The sequence below is a fragment of the Ceratotherium simum genome, chromosome 2 (genome assembly GCF_057802395.1).
Source record: "Ceratotherium simum simum isolate JZ-2026a chromosome 2, ASM5780239v1, whole genome shotgun sequence".
In the NCBI taxonomy this organism is placed as follows: Eukaryota; Metazoa; Chordata; class Mammalia; order Perissodactyla; family Rhinocerotidae; genus Ceratotherium; species Ceratotherium simum.
This window is the reverse complement of record NC_141901.1, coordinates 12482682-12498715: the sequence shown is the minus strand read 5'-3', so window position 1 is coordinate 12498715 and position 16034 is coordinate 12482682. Positions and strand designations below refer to the sequence as shown.

Below are 16034 nucleotides of genomic sequence, written 5' to 3'. Positions count from 1 at the left end.
ATGTCAGCATGGTTATAAAGGAAAACCCTTGCTTGGCCAGGACGATAATATTTTGACTTCATGTGGTATTATTGTCTGAATTGGTTGGAACACTTCAACCATGGAAACAGTCCTCCCTTTCCTTGCCCAGAGTGAAGAGCCATTCAAGAATGCTGATTTCATATATTTCCTTGCCAGTTTAATAATCTCAGGGGTGAGGGTAGACAGATCAAACTTGGATGAGAAAGAGTGAGTTGGTGTTGTGGGTGGTACCTAGACAACGTGACCGGCCCTGTGCTGCAAACCACCCAATAATATAGTTATATAGTACATATATATATAGTAATACATAATGTATATAATATTATATATTATGTCATTATTTTTATAATAACAAATATTAATTATGTATGTTATATTATAATGTAATATATATAATATTACATATAGTAATACAGTTATATAGGGAGGGGGAATGTTGGAAGGTAGCAAGGGAAGCAGCAGAGTTCACATTGGTGCAGTGGACCTCAGAGAAGGCACTATAAAAGCAAGAGTGAGGAGAGGCTGGGAGAGAGTCCTGATTCCCTAGGAAATACAGTTTCCTTTCTATAGGGGTTCCTATACCCCCTCAACCTCACGGTTCTCCTTCTCCCAGTTTCTTCTCCCTTATATGGGGGATGGCCTCGTAAGACCATCTCTCCATATGCCTCTCACAGCTTCTGCATGTCACTGGATCAGATAACACGCTTCAGGTCCCACCCTCAGACTTCAAACTAAGCATTTGATTGGTCAGTTCCTCAAGGCCCAACAGCAAAGGCTGTCCCATTGGCTCCATGTCCATGCCTGTCTATCCCTGCTTAAGGAAGGAATCTTGAGATCCCCTCGTAGGGAGCTTGGCACTTGAGTGCCATGGGCTGGTTCTGGCCATTTTATTCCAAAAGGGACTGTGGCTGTGGCAGGAATTCGGAGTGTCCTGGGCTCCTCCCAGCTCCAGGACATTTAGTTTCCACATAGGGCCCTAGAAGGGGACTAGAGCCTATAGCCAGGGCAGGATTTTGACCTCTAGGCAGTGCTACCACAGCTGCCTCTGCATTTCTTCGCGTTTGGTGATGTTGAGGAGTAACCGCTGACCCTTTTAAAATCATTAATGAAAAAAGTGGTTTATTCGCAATGGTCCAACTCCTTCACATAAAGTGTATGAATCAAGAGCCAAGAGACACTTTGAAGTCATGAAGTGAGTGGGTTTGCATTTCAAAGAAGGATGGCATTGGATACTAGACCAATGCACACAGGCAGGCCCTCACCAAGACAAAGAATCTGAGACTTTGTGGATAGTCCAATCCAAGTGCCTTTCACATTAAACATTCTACTCACTGACTATCAGCTCCTTCTATTTTCTTCATCCCAGTGGAATAAGGGAGGTTAAACTATCTGATTTTACAGGCAGGAAACTGCATATTAATAACCATGAGGTGACTTGCCCAATGCCACCCAGCAAGCAAGTCACTGGCAAAAGCAAGAATAGAATTCAGAGTTTTCAAATCATAATATAACACCTCGACCATTAGACCAATGGTTTCCAAATGACATTTGTAGATTAGCCCCATCAGAATCATGCAGGAGCTATGCAAAAACCTAGATTGCCTACATCTCCTGGGACTGGCCTAGCACTCTGTATTTTTAAACTTGCCAGAAGTTTTAATATGTAGCCAGGTTGGCAAACTACTGAAATCTATGCTACTTTCCTATGCTAGTAAAAATAAGCCATAGATGTAGAAATCAGAGGGCAAAATCACCCACCTCACAACCCTGGCCAAAAGACTGGACGCTCAGCAAAGACCAAACAGGACAGCTACAGCCAGACAATGCACTCTGCAAGTGGTATCACGAGGAGTTGGGGGTGGGGGAAGGTTTGTATTTATGTTCCCTCTAACTACTCCAGACAAATCACCACAACTTCCAAATTAGAAGATGCTTTTTCCAATTTCCAGAACTTGTGGTATCCACCTAGTGCTGAAAATCCAGCTGCACTCTTTCTGTTTCTTATATCATTGCCAGAAATAAAGATCCTGCAATCAAAACTTGGCTGAAAGTTTGATTGATGTTGCTTGAGGCGCACCATGAGTCTACCCCATCCTTCCATCACCACTGCAGAGTTTTCAAAAGTAATATTTATTTTCCACTGGAGAAAATAAAAGTATAATTATTGAGTCCAAGAGAATTATCACATCTTTACTGATCAAGGGCATCTGGTGTCTCCAATGGGTAGCCCCTCATGAATACTGACAGTAACAGAAAAACAATAAAATATTGAGCACTTAAGTGATAGGCATTGTGCAGAAGAATATACATCTATATCATTTTATCTTCAAACCTACACTGTGATAAGGACTATTGTTATGTGAGTCCTTGATTCCCTTATCTCCGACAAGCTCTTCCTCAATCATCCCCAGCTCAGTAAATGCTACCACTCTGTTGCTCAAACTTACTATTTAGGAGGCATCCTTGAATCTACTCTGTCTCAATCTTACCTTTTCCCAAGCCACCATCTGATCCTATTCAATCCATTAGCAAATCCTATCAGTTTTGCCTCTCAAATATCTCTGGAATCTGTCCCTATAGCTCTTGCATCTCCACTGCCATGAGCACTAGCCCAAATTCCCATTTCTCATCTCCTAACTGGACATCTCATTTCTCCTCTGGATCCCTTCCTACCCAGTCGGCAAACACCAGAGGGATATTTTATAAAAACAAATAAATAAATTAGATCATGTCACTTTTCTGCTTAGAACATTTCAATTACCTCCTGTTCAGTGAAAAATAAAATCCAGACTTTCTCGCTTCTCACTCACGAGGTCCTGCATGATCTGGCCCCACTTTCTCTGACTTCATCCTATGCCCCATTCACCTTCTTAAAGCACTTCGTCCACACTAAACTTAGAATCCCAAGCACAACCAAGCTCTTTCCTAACAAAGGACTTTGGTGCCATTCTCTCTGCTCGTGATGTTTTTCTTTTTGCTCTTCTCCTGACTGGCACTTCTTCCCATCTGAGAATAATTTTCGCCACTCCAGATCATCCTTATTTTATACCTCTAATGTTTTTGGTTTTTAATCCAAGCACCTGTATATCTTTCACAGCACGTGTACTCTGTAATTATTTTGTTTATTGGTTTTACTCATTTATTGCCTGTCTTCCCCACTGGAACGTAAGCTTGGTGAGGGCAAGGCTGTATTTACTAATATATATTCAGTACCTAGCACAATACCTGGTACATAATAGGTGACAATAAACATTCAATGAATGTATACATGTTTATTTTATAGATGAAGTAAGTAAGGTTTAGAAAAGTAAAATAACTTCCCCGGGATTATCTAACTAGTTGACAGCAGAGCAAGGATTAGTACCATGATCCATCTGATGCCAATGCCTAAGTCGTAATATGGAAGCACCAGTATTCCTAGACATAGAGCTGCAGATAAATGGCCCCCCTTTCCTTAGTGCATCTGCACTGAGTATCTCAAAGTCCTACCACATAGAACATCCCTATAAAGGAGATGTCAGGGTGAGGAGCAACTGCATTATTTCTATCATATCGACTAGCAAACTGAGGCATTAATTGGTTAAGTGTTCTGCCTGACACATGGCCAGTTTCTGAGTTGAAATCAGAAAGCCCCTTCACTCAGATCATTTAGTCCCTTCCTGCTTACAGTGTGGTTCCCGTCAGCAGCACTAGAGTCACCTGGGAGCTGGTTAGAAATGCAGAATCTCAGGCTCCACCCCAGACACACTGAATCAGAACTGACATTTTAACAAGATCCCCAAGTGATTCTTATGCACAATAAAGTTTGAAAAGTACTGATCTAGACCATTTTAAAAGACACAGTCCTCTACCCCACCCCAGATAGAACGATCAGCACTTCCAAACTCCACGCCAGTTTTCCTCTTAACAAATTGCAGACCTGGTTTCGCAAGCCAATATCCTAAATGGAGAGCAGGCAGACTTCAGGCATGACTAGTCTGCAGCCGATCCTAGTTATTCTGCACTCTCGAACACCAGGCCTCCTGATGTTTGTCCCCAGTCCGTTCTACTGGACAAGAAATAGTATTAGCAGGACCATTCCACCAGACACGTTGGCTTTGCCTTTACATTCTTCCCTCAATCAAAAATATGCCCTTACAAAGCTCTTCTCCCACCTAAAATAGAGCCTCTCTGTCAGAATAACCAACCTGCTAACTCCTAAAAGTGTGTGGACAGTCCTACTTGTAAGCCCCATCCCTTCTGCCTACCTTTGGACTTTCTGTTGCTAAATCTGAGGTCTCCAAATTGGCAGATGCAATAATGCCCTGCCCCTAGGTCTGAATACCTAACTCAAGTTGGGAGCCCTGTCTCCATCTCTCATTGCCACTGCCTTAATCATCCAACTCTCAGCCTCTCTCACTATTAACGTTATTCTGGAGAATTTTAATATGAATTCCTCTCAGCGTGTGTTTGAGGAACTGGTGATTACACTGAAATGCAGGGGTGAACTGGGCCCCAAACATGGAAACATGAAATAGGAACCTCTTGCCTTCACCATCTTTCATCACTGAGTTATTTGTTCCCTCATATGTTCAGTCAACAAACATTCACAAAGCACCTGGTATGTGTCCCCGCATTACACTAGGCCCTGCAGTTGTACAAACAAATATGAAACCACCATAGGGCCAGATTACTGACCTATGGGAGCCCAAACAGGGAGCCACCCACACTGCCTGGGGACATGAAGGAAGGAGGCTATCAGGTGAGGAGCACTTTGAGATGGCTTCATTAGGTAGAGAAGGAGGAAAAGGGCGTGCCAGGCAGAAGGAACAGTTCATGCAGGAACCCAGATGTGTGCAAGGTAGTGTGTGTTTGAAGCCTTGGCCAAAAGTATGCATAAAATGCAAAAGTATGGAGAAAAGTATGCACATACGTGGCCCCTGCTGTGGGGTTGAGGCAGGTAGGAGAAGAGCCTGGGGAAAGTCAGGTGGGACAAAATTCGGCAGGAAAGGGCCACACATTGTATGAATTCAATTTTAGGGGGCAAGTTCGCTCATTTGTAAGAAACCCTCTGGCTACCTTCACAAAGCTTCCAGTTTAAGAATTCTTCCAGGTATTGTTATAACTCTGCTCCTGGTCAGTTTAACTCACAGACGGTGTGACAGAAAATGCTCACAGTATACACACATACCCACACCCTCACGCAGGAACTAATCCCTCACTGCATGTCGTTGTTGCTTTTCCAGAAAGCAAAGCTCTTTCTCTGGTTCTTTGTCCAGAAGCCACAGCAATGATAAAACCTGAACCCACTAAGGAGTTATCAGAACTTCTGGAAAGTTGTGACATCCCTAACGACTTTGGAATTTACACGGGTGAATCCTGCATTTGCAGTCCTCCTAATAGCCCATACCTCTGATGTGGGCTAGAATGAAAAGGCTGGTTAACACTCTCTTTGCCAATTTTCCCTGACTGAAGAGGAAGAGTCAGAGGTCCCAGTGGCCTTCAGCAGGCTTTTAGTGGCTGCACTGAAAAGGCAGCAGGCTTTTAGTTCCCATCAGAAAGATGGTGTGGCAGAGGGTTAAGAGCAGATGATTTGGAATCAAGAGACTAATGCTCAAACTGCAGCTGGGGCTCTTAATAAATCTCCAACTTTTAATAAATTATTTAACCCTCCTTGTCTCTGTTTTCCTATCTGAAAAATGAGGATAATAATAGTTTTCTTACAGGGTCATTAGGTAGTTACATAAGTTAGCGTATATAAAGCATAGTACAATGAACAGCACATACATGCTCAACAAGCAGCAGAAATTATTAGCGCTGAGGCCAAAGGATCTACTCAGCCACCCTCCTTCTCTCTCTGTCTCTGTCTCTGTCTCTCTGGCTCTCTCTCCCTGTGTGGGGTGTTAACATTCTACTCAGACTTCCCACCCTACCTAATTCTTCACATTTTCATCCCACCCAGAATCCTTCAGGAGACAGTTCATAAGTCAGTTTGGCCTGACCTGACCCCATCACTAGAGAGCAAAGACAAGGTCACAAACAAATGCTCACCCCGAGACACTGCTCACCTTGAGACTCCTGTCGCTGGAGCCTGAGACAGAGGATGGGGTAGGAGAAAGGAAGCGAAGAAAGAGCACCAGGGAGAGAAGTTATGGGTTGAAGAAAGTCCTATTGGCTTATATACACCAATTCAGTGCTTACCCCTATTAGATTTTTTTTTTTTTTTAAAGATTTTATTTATTTATTTTTTCCCCCCAAATCCCCAGTAGATAGTTGTATGTCATAGCTGCACATTCTTCTAGTTGCTGTATGTGGGACACGGCCTCAGCGTGGCCAGAGAAGCGGTGTGTCAGTGCGCGCCCAGGATCCGAACCCGGGCCACCAGCAGCAGAGCGCACGCACTTAACCACTAAGCCACGGGGCCGGCCAGCCCCTATTAGATTTTAAAAACTATTTTTCCTCATTAATAAAGAAATCAGCAGTCAATATAATATCGAAGGAGGAAGGACAGTTTTACAAGATGCTCCCTAGCTTGGGATTGAAGGTCACAGAGAAATTTACAAGTTCAACAAACGCTGTGTTTGAAGCGAAGGCCTGCGTGCCAATCGTCAGAGCCCTGTGAAGCCTGCCGGGACGAGCTGGCCTGCACCCAGGTGTGCATTTGAGTGGCCAAGGCTTGGAGCAGAGGTTCAGTCACTTTGATGCCAAAAGAAGCTGTAATAAATTAGCCTAAAGCTCATATTATCCTACAATGGCAAGAGAATTGAGGATTCCAAGGACAAACTTTAAATGTATTTACTATAAACACTAATTATAAAGCCAGACAATGTCTTAACGGAAAGAAAACAAATTTCTATTTCTCACAGATGCATGAGTGTACATAGAGATTACAGTGTGTCCCTTAATCAGCAAACCCTAGAGAGCACACGTGTGTGTGTATACATATACATATAGGTTTAGCATCTGCTCATACATGAATATGCACAATGTTACGACACAGAGCTTGAAAATTAGGTAGATCATTTTACTAATCATTCAAAATTACAAATCCAGGATACTCAAGGAGTTTTAGCATTTGCCTTAACTGCACATTTCTACTTCATTAGCCAAGTCTTTCTTTTCCTTCCTAGGTAGGATAAAAGCAGTTAAATCTCAGAGATTCCAGCTACGGTTCAAAAAGATCAAAAGAGCCTAAAAATCTAGGTAATGTCTCCAGGACAGGCCTTTCCCTTCCCCTCACAGCCCAGCCAGACCTTATTTGCCCACTCTGACTTTTGAAGTACGTCCAGCTCTATCTTGCTGACTATTTCATTTCCATTTCTTTCTCCCCACATCTCCCTTTTCCCTTTTCATGGTCTACTTAAAGCCTCTGCAGTATTTGGATAACTCACTGAGTTGACAGTGGGATGAAGAAGCATTCAGAGAGGGTTCTGACTGGGGGAAGGAAGTACATATATTTTTTTAATTTAATAAACTTTCTGTTTTGATGTGTGTGTATGTTTTATAGACAGGGGCAACACACTCCCCCAGCACCCTTGATAACTGAAGACCTGTACCTCCCACTTGGAATGCCAACTTCAGTTTTCTGGTCTCTGTTGTTTTCCTGGAGCATAGGAACCAACCACAGATGGGAGACAATAGCCACTGATAGAAATGTAGCTGAGTTTATTCCTTATTAAAGAAGGTTGCCTGTTACATACAACAAAAACAACAGTCATTTTGCAAGGGGCATTAACCTGCTGGAAATGATGATGATGATACTGTTGTTGCTGCTGCTAAAAGCAACAGTAATAATAATAATAATAAAAGATCAGCTACTACTAACCTTAAGCTCAGTACGACTAAAAGCTGTGCTTAGCTCTTTACATCTATCATCTCATTTAACCCTTACAAAAACCTGTAAGTCCTCCTATTTCCTATTATCTCCATTTTGTACCTAAGAACAGTGATGTTCAATACAGATCAGTAACTTGCCCAAGGTCAAAGAGCTAATAAATAACAGAGCTGGGATTCAAATTTAGGTCTCACTAACCCCAGAACCCGTGTAATTAACCACTAAGCCAAGAGATAAATCTCGGACTTCTTAGCAATTTGACTAAAATGTCTTCTGTAGAAGTTTTAGGGAAGTGCTTAATCTTTAAACCCAATTCTAGAAATCTTAAAAACGTACTCGATATTCTGTTTTCAAGGAAGACCTAGATCCAATCCTCCTGGGTGTGAATGGAGAGTAATTCACCAAAACCCATCGAGAGGAAGAGAGTGAAACCTTGGCTGTTCATTCTGACCAGAAGTATTGCGCACTAAGATGGTGCCTATGTAGCATTTGTGTTTATAATATATTGCTGCTGCTTTTTATTTCCTGGTGATAATAAATTGTTAGGTATCACTTCTCTCAATGGTATCATACCAAAGTGTTAACTTTTCTCATTGATTCTGTTGAGATAGAAAATAAAATATAGACTTTTAGAGCTGAAAGTCACTAAAGATTGTCCCTTATCTTACAGATGTGGAAAAAGAGGCCCAGAGAAATGTAGAAATTTGCTCAAGATCGAAAGTCTTGTTAGCCAAAAGCACGAGATTTGGAGTCAGAATGGTTTTAACGCCGTGTATTGACTGAATGATTGTGGGAAGGCTACTTAAGGATACTCTGAGTCTGTTTCCTCATCTGTAACAGGGGATAATAATATATTGAAATGTATTATTATTATTATATCAAGTTATATATTACTATATCATAATATATTATACTATTATCTTATTATATAATAAAATTGATTGGTGTCATAAATAAATGGGGTAATGTATGTAAAATGCTTAGCACACATAGCACATAATGATGAATCATCATCACCATCAACTCAATAGAGCAGAGCCCAGGCCTTATGCTTTTTTGTGTGTGTGAGCAAGATTGGCCCTGGGCTAATATCTGTTGCCAATCCTTCACTGTTTGCTGAGGAAGATTGGCCTTGGGCTAACATCAGTGCCCATTTTCCTCCACTTTTTACGTGGGACGCCTGCCACAGTGTGGCCTGATAAGTGGTGCATAGGTCTGCACCTGGGATCCAGACCTGCGAACCCCAGGCCACCGAAGCAGAGTGTGCAAACTTAACTATGCCACTGGGCTGGCCCCGCCTTATGCTTTTTAACTCTCTGCACCAAACAATCTTTCTACATGTGTAGAGATGGGTCAAGTACACACGTCTAGCTCCAGGGCCATCACAGCCCTCCCCCTAACTCAGATCAGACAAACCCCACTGAAGGGGTTTACCAACCAAACATTTGTTAAATAGTAAATAGTCACAATGTGAGGGGTATTTATTACAGTCTTGACCTACATTTGTGTTTATAGAACTTAAATAGATTTATGTTCTTTGGAAAAGCTGAGACCATGGGCGACCCTCAGAAAGGATGGCTGTTTACAACTACTCTTAAGAAGATCTGACTACTACAGCACCTTTCAGATGGCATCTTGACGAATGACTTATAGAGGGAGAGGCTGTCTAAATGAAGTTAGAAGGTTGGAATAATTTAGAAGTTAAATTAATTATGAGTTCTAATGAGGTTAACCTGACCTTCACACATAGCGATAACACCTAATGTGAAAAAGGTAAGCATGGGATAAGGAGATAAAAGGATAAGGGAGAATATAATATGGTCTTTTGATAAAATATAAGTCAAACACATTTATTTTAGCTTCCTAGGATGTCAGGTTAATGAAACAATGAAAGGAGTGATTAATGATGATGTGTATGTGGAAGTATACTGCGTGGGAGAAAAAGAAAAGGGCTTAAATGAGAGGGTGTGAATTATAAAATGTGAATAAGAAAGAACTTCTGAAACTACGTAAACTTTATAGTTTCTTTGGAGTTACAAGTCTGTTTGTATTTTCCCTATTATCTCCAAAAATAAACAAGCCTCAAAGAGACATGTAAAAACCTGGCATGCAAAAGTGCTGTTACACTAATTCTGAAAAAAGAAAACATGACTCTGGATATCTTTAGGAAAGTCAAAATCCCATGACTGATACTGTTTGTACAGGAGCATAGGTTCCACTGGACTTGTGTTCCCTGGTTTGGGCTCCGTATTGGAGTGACTTGGGAGCTTTGCCAAACACTGACGTCCAGCTTCCACTTCCAGAGATTCTGACGTGACTGGTTTGGGCTGTGAGCTGGACATTAAGATTTTTGAAATCTCCCCAGGTGATGCTAGTGTTCAACCAGGTATGAGAACCATTGTTCTGGTGAGCTTGTTGACAGGTCTAACCCTTTTTCTGTTTCTATTAACCTGTACAGAGTTGGTGCTAATCAAGCTTAAATGTCTGTTAAATAAATGAAATTAAAACTGTCTTTGAAGAATGACCATTCCTTCTATGTTGCTGAGACAATTGCTAGAAGAAAAACATACACATATATTTTTAAAGTTTTCTTCCATCCTAAAGCACTTGAAATAGAGATCTCTACCATTTCATAAGAAAAACTCCCTCTTTCCTTCACCATTTTTTGTTTTTTAGCATCAACTTTAACATCAAAATCCTATCATGATTTTTCTTATAAATTTAGTCTTTGCGTGTGTGTGTGTGTGTGAGGAAGATTGGCCCTAAGCTAACATCTGTTGCAAATCTTCCTATTTTTGCTTGAAGAAGATTGTTGCTGAGCTAACATCTGTGCCAATCTTCCTCCATTTTGTACCTGGGACACTGCCACAGTATGGGTCAATGAGTGGTGCATAGGTTCACACCCGGGATCCAAACCCGTGAACCCAGGACTACCGAAGCAGAGCACGTGAACTAAACCACTACACCACCGGGCTGGCCCTAAATTTAGTCTTTTCATCCGTTCAGAAAGTATTTATTGAGTATCTATCAATAAATGTACTAGCCATTGGGCAAATGATGCTAAACAAATACTCATGGTCTGTTGGAGAATACAGACAGGTAACCAGACCATTTCTGCTCAGTGAGATAAACGATGTTGCCAAGGAAGTTCTGTGTGCAATGGGAGTCTGGAGAGATCTGGTAGGCTTCCTTGATAAAATCGCATCTACGCTAAAAATAGGAGAGCAGGAATTAGCTAAGCTGAAGGTCACCGTTGGGGAGAGCTCTGGGAAGAAGAAATAGCATGTTTGAAGGTCCAGAGGCATGCTAGCCATGGCATATATGAAGAAGTAAAAAAGTCCAGTAGCATTAGAGCCTACGCTACAGAAGGTGTTGTGTGTAACAGCTGGAGATAAGTGGTCTCCCAGGAAGATAGTAAGCCATAAGGCTGGAGAAGTAAGCAAGGCCCAGTGAGATCATGCAAGACCTTGAAACTATTTTTAGTTTAAGCTTTTTTTCCCCCTAAATGAAATGGCAGGAAGGCTGGTCATTCAGTTTTATGAAGGGGAATACTATAATTGGATTTGAGTTTTTTTTTAAGATCCTTTTTGCTGCAGAGTGGTGAATGTATTGAAGGGGGAAAGAGTGGAGTCAGAAAGATCAGTCCAGAAGTGAAAAATGACAGTGGCCTATTACAGAGAAGTGGCAGCAGGGATAGGGAGAAATGGGCATATCTGAGAGTCAGTAAAATGATGACACTTGAAGGGAGTTGATGACTGATTTGATTGAGAGTGAAGGAGAGTCTCAGGTTATGTGCAGGTTCCTGGACCAAACCAACCACATGGAACACAGAAGGATGTGCAGATTTGAAAGAAATCAGAATAGGCTCTGTTTTGCATAGTAAGAGTCTGAGACGCAGGTGGGATATCCAAGTGGCTATATCCATAGGCTGTTGCCCTAATGTGCGTTATGGCCCTTAAGAGAAGAGACTAGAGTGGCAGGTATGGATTTAGGAATCATTAGCATGTGGATGGTAGTCGAGGCTATAGGGTACATGAGCTTCATCTCTGACAGGTGTGTAGAGCAAGGGAGACAAGTGAGCTCAGAGAAACACCAACACTGAAGAAATGGGCAGAGTAAGAAAACCTAGAAAAGCAAATTGAGAAGAGACAGAGAAGAAGAAGGAAAATCAGGGAGTGAGATGGAACAAAATCAAAGAAGAGTTTTAAGAAGGAGGGTGTAGCCAATTATGGGGTAATAAAGAGCCTGACTCCCTTTTTGATGTTTGACTGCTGACAGCTTTCAAGCCCTACCATTTCCCACATCTGAGCAAGCCTATAAGAAAGTCTGGGTGCCTTCTCTCTGGGCACTAGCAAAAAGTTCAAACCATGCCAGGTCCTTTCACAAGCAGAAACCCTTACCCAAGCCCCACTCCCTAACCATGTAAAACTCCAAGCCAGTCTCCTTTTCCTGACCTCTTAAGCCATTTGAAGATCAAGTGGGATCCTCTCCCTCTCCCCCCAGAAAGCCTCATTATGTGAGTAATAAACATTTTCATACTCTCTTGGTCTGTGTGTGGCACTATTAGTTTCAACATCCAAACAAAATTTTGGGTGGGAGGGTCCATCCTATCTCTCAGGGTGACCACAACATAAGCCAAATATTCTCATGTAACACGAGGTCCAACAAGAGTCACTGCATCTGGCAGCAGGGAGGCCCACAGCAGGCTCAGCTTTAGAGGGGAGATGGACGTAAAAACCTGAGTGTCAAAGTGTGAAGGACAGCGAAGACAATGGCAAGATGGAGACAGTGAAGACAGACAACTCTTTCAACAAGTTTCATTGTAAAGAGGAGGGAGAAAGACAGAGTGGGAGCTGAAGGGGGACATGGGATCAAGAAAAAACTCAAAACTCTGCTTGAGTTTTAACATGGGAGAGGCCTGAGCACAATTAAAGAGAATTAACCAGGTAAGGGGAAGAGGGTTCAGATGTAGGAAAGAAGAATGTAAATGGAGTGAGAGAAATTCCCAGGAAGGGAGATGGAATCCGGAGCAAAGGTGGAGAAATTCATTTTAGACAGGAAGAAGGGGGAGAACATATCTGGGGGCGTAGATTAGCTTGCACACCTGCAGGCAGATTTTTCCACCTTAGGGAGCGAGGTGATATGCTGGAAGTTAGGGAAGAGGGGTCAGGATTGGAGCAGAAGAGGTCTGAAATGGCCTTCAGGAACAGAGACAGTGCTTGTCCTCAACACAGAAGGACTTGGGCCTGGGGTGGGAGGGCCATGTGCCCTTCTTACTACCATCTCGAAGTGCTGCTCTCTCCTTGGTTTGCCTATTTAGAAAGATGTGCCTAGTTTCCCTTTTTTTTCCTCTCTGTCCCACACAAATTGCTATAATCTACTCTTTAAACCTCACTTCATTGTCTTGTTTTTAAACTGTTTATCCATTTATCTCATTGCAAAGTGTAGAAAATTTAGTAAATATAAATGAGCAAAAAAAAGAAAAGTTATATTTCTATAAACCTACTACCTGAGATCTTGATTAATATTATAGTCATTTCCACCTATTGAAAAAGTGATTAAAATATACTTTTAATATGGAAAATAGAGATTGTGCTATCTATAACAATTACTTTCTTGCTTTTATCCATTTAGCATTGATTGAATTATGAATGTTTTCCCATGTCTTTGATATTCTTCCAAACACCTTCAATGGTGACAGGATATTTCATGATATGGCTGTACCATCGTATGACTGCACTAGATAATGGGCATTTTTTTTTTGTTTTATTAATCTTTTTGCCCCCCAACATCCACTTATACCCTCTTTCTCAATTTTCCTCTGGGGATCCACGAGTTTGGGTGATGCTGACTCCACCCAAGACTTCAAGGTCAGAGTCCTTGACCCAGGCCTAAGCGATTGTATTCCCTGTCCTCAGGGATTAGATTCAGTGTGGGCAGCACCACTCTCAAATGCCAAGAAGGGTCAAGGAATCCAGGGGCCAGAAGAAAGTGACTACCTATAGACCATGTCCCCTTCTAAGCTACGCTTCTAGGAGAAATAACACACATGAGACAGGGGGCATAGAGGCTCTGTGCTCCTTGACGCCAGAGCCTAGCTTGTATTCATGTCTGTTTCTTCATTCCTAACCCAGGGACTGGAATAGAGCCGGCACATGATGAATGTGCCAGCTGCAGCCGTGCCATCTCTGCCACCCCCAAGTTGAATGGGACCAAGCTTAAACAGACTGGATGGAAGAGAAAAGTCAGATCCAGTACTTATCTTGCTGTTCTCTTGAAACAATGTTCAATAGACTTGAGAAGAAGCAGGAAGGGAATGTACTTGGCTGATATCTTGGTAGTTGTTTCCTTCTTTTAAAAAGAAATGAACAAAAAATGATATCTAGCACATGTATTGAACTTCACCGTTTATAAAATGCTTTTAGGACATTACCTACTTTCAGCCTCAAAACAACACTGTTGAATAGAAAGATGACTACCCCTCACATTATGGATGCAAAAATGGAGACACACGGATATTGAGCACATTGTTTAGGTTCACACAAACAACAAGTTGCAAATCTGACCATCAAGTGTCTTCTACTATTCGTAGAACTGCGTAAAATCAACAAGTGCCGACTCTGTCTGGATTGATCTCCCTGCCTGCTTTTCTCAATTTCCTCTCCTCCTGCCTGCATGTCTTAGAAAGAGTTTAGGGCCCCATTTGTACAACTCTGGGCTCTTTCCACAAGTGAGGAACAAGGCTGACATAGTTCGCTGAGTAAACACAAGCAGCAAGTGACAGTGATTTATGCCCGACTTGCAAACTTCTGATTACCAATCTGCCGCCTGCTATGTAAACAGGTGTAAACTGAGATTTAAATCAGTTTACACAGTGTGGTAAATAATTTAATCTCTCCTCAGCACCGTGCTTGCGAATGTAAATGTTTAAGCCAAAACTGATGCCGACATTGTGATGCAAGCTTCCAGTTTCTCAACCAGAGAAGCTGTGCCAACAAATGGCCCTTGTGTGCCCCTGCTCAGGGTGGGGAAGCTGGCAGCATGAGAGATGCAGGGTAAGGCAGAAAGGCCATCATTCTGGGGGGAAGGCTCATTGTTCCCAACTCAAAGCTCAGCCACGGGCCGAGGGAGTTGGAATATTCCCTCCACCCTTAGTTCTTCCTGGTCCTGCGCCTTTTCTCTCCCCCTCAATTATTCTTCCCTGCACTACTCTGCAGGCACCTGAGTTGGCTGCAGGTGTGTGAAAAGAGAAGCAAGAAGAGAAAAGAAAAAAGCAAGAAGACAGCAGCCTTCAGGCTAGTTATAATACCATTCTCACTGGAAGATGACAGGGGCACAGCCTGCCTGTCAATGCCTATGCAAATTGATCTAGGTCCTATGAAAATCAAACGTGTTTTCAGTTGTCAAAAACTGTTGACTATGCTTGTTAGAGTCTACTGAACCAGAGTGTTCCTCCTTTGAATTTTTCACCAGTATTATTCATGTTCTACTCAGCCTGGCTCTTGCCTGGGGCTGAGAGGGTGAGAAGGGGCTTCCCTCTCACCTCTCACACAGGATCCTGGGCTTTCTCTGGGGTGGAAGGCCCTGGGCGCAGCCAGATTCAATCTGCCCCATAGTAAGCTGGCTGGGTACTGACTAGAAGAAAGGCAAATGCAAGCCAGAGAGTAAGTGTCCTGATTTTCCTCTGCCTCCTTAGAGAATTCTAGCTTACAAGAAAAGTTTGCATCTCCTGGCATCAGTGGTAATGCTATGGCTGGGATTTTGTTAGTTGAAAAAAAAACCTGAGCCAGTCCTGATGGCCTAGTGGTTAAGCACACTCCACTTTGGCGGCCTGGGTTCGGTTCCTGGGTGCAGATCTACACCACTTGTCTGTCACTGGCCATGCTGTGGCGGCGGCCCATATACAAAAAGAGGAAGATTAGCAACAGATGTTAGCTCAGAGCAAATCTTCCTCAGCAAAAAAAAAAAAAAAATCTTAAAAAAAACACCTACTATGGTCAGACTTTTAATTAAGACCTGGGTAAGAAATGAATTTGATTTTCTCCTGTACTGCCATAATTTATGATAGTGAAAGAATAGCTACTATTTACTGAGTACAAGGAGTTTCTTTTTCTGAAAGCTTTTTGTTTTGTTTGTTCAGAAGAAGTTTCTTTTTCTGATACCATTTATTGAGCAACTGGCACAAGGCAGGCACTGGGCT

At 42.3% G+C, this 16034-nt stretch overlaps 1 protein-coding gene across 1 annotated transcript in view; it reads right to left on the bottom strand.

The window, feature by feature from the left end:
• Nucleotides 1-16034, bottom strand: part of PAPPA2 (pappalysin 2) — a 278580-nt gene that overhangs the window by 55838 nt on the left and 206708 nt on the right. The window lies entirely within an intron of this gene.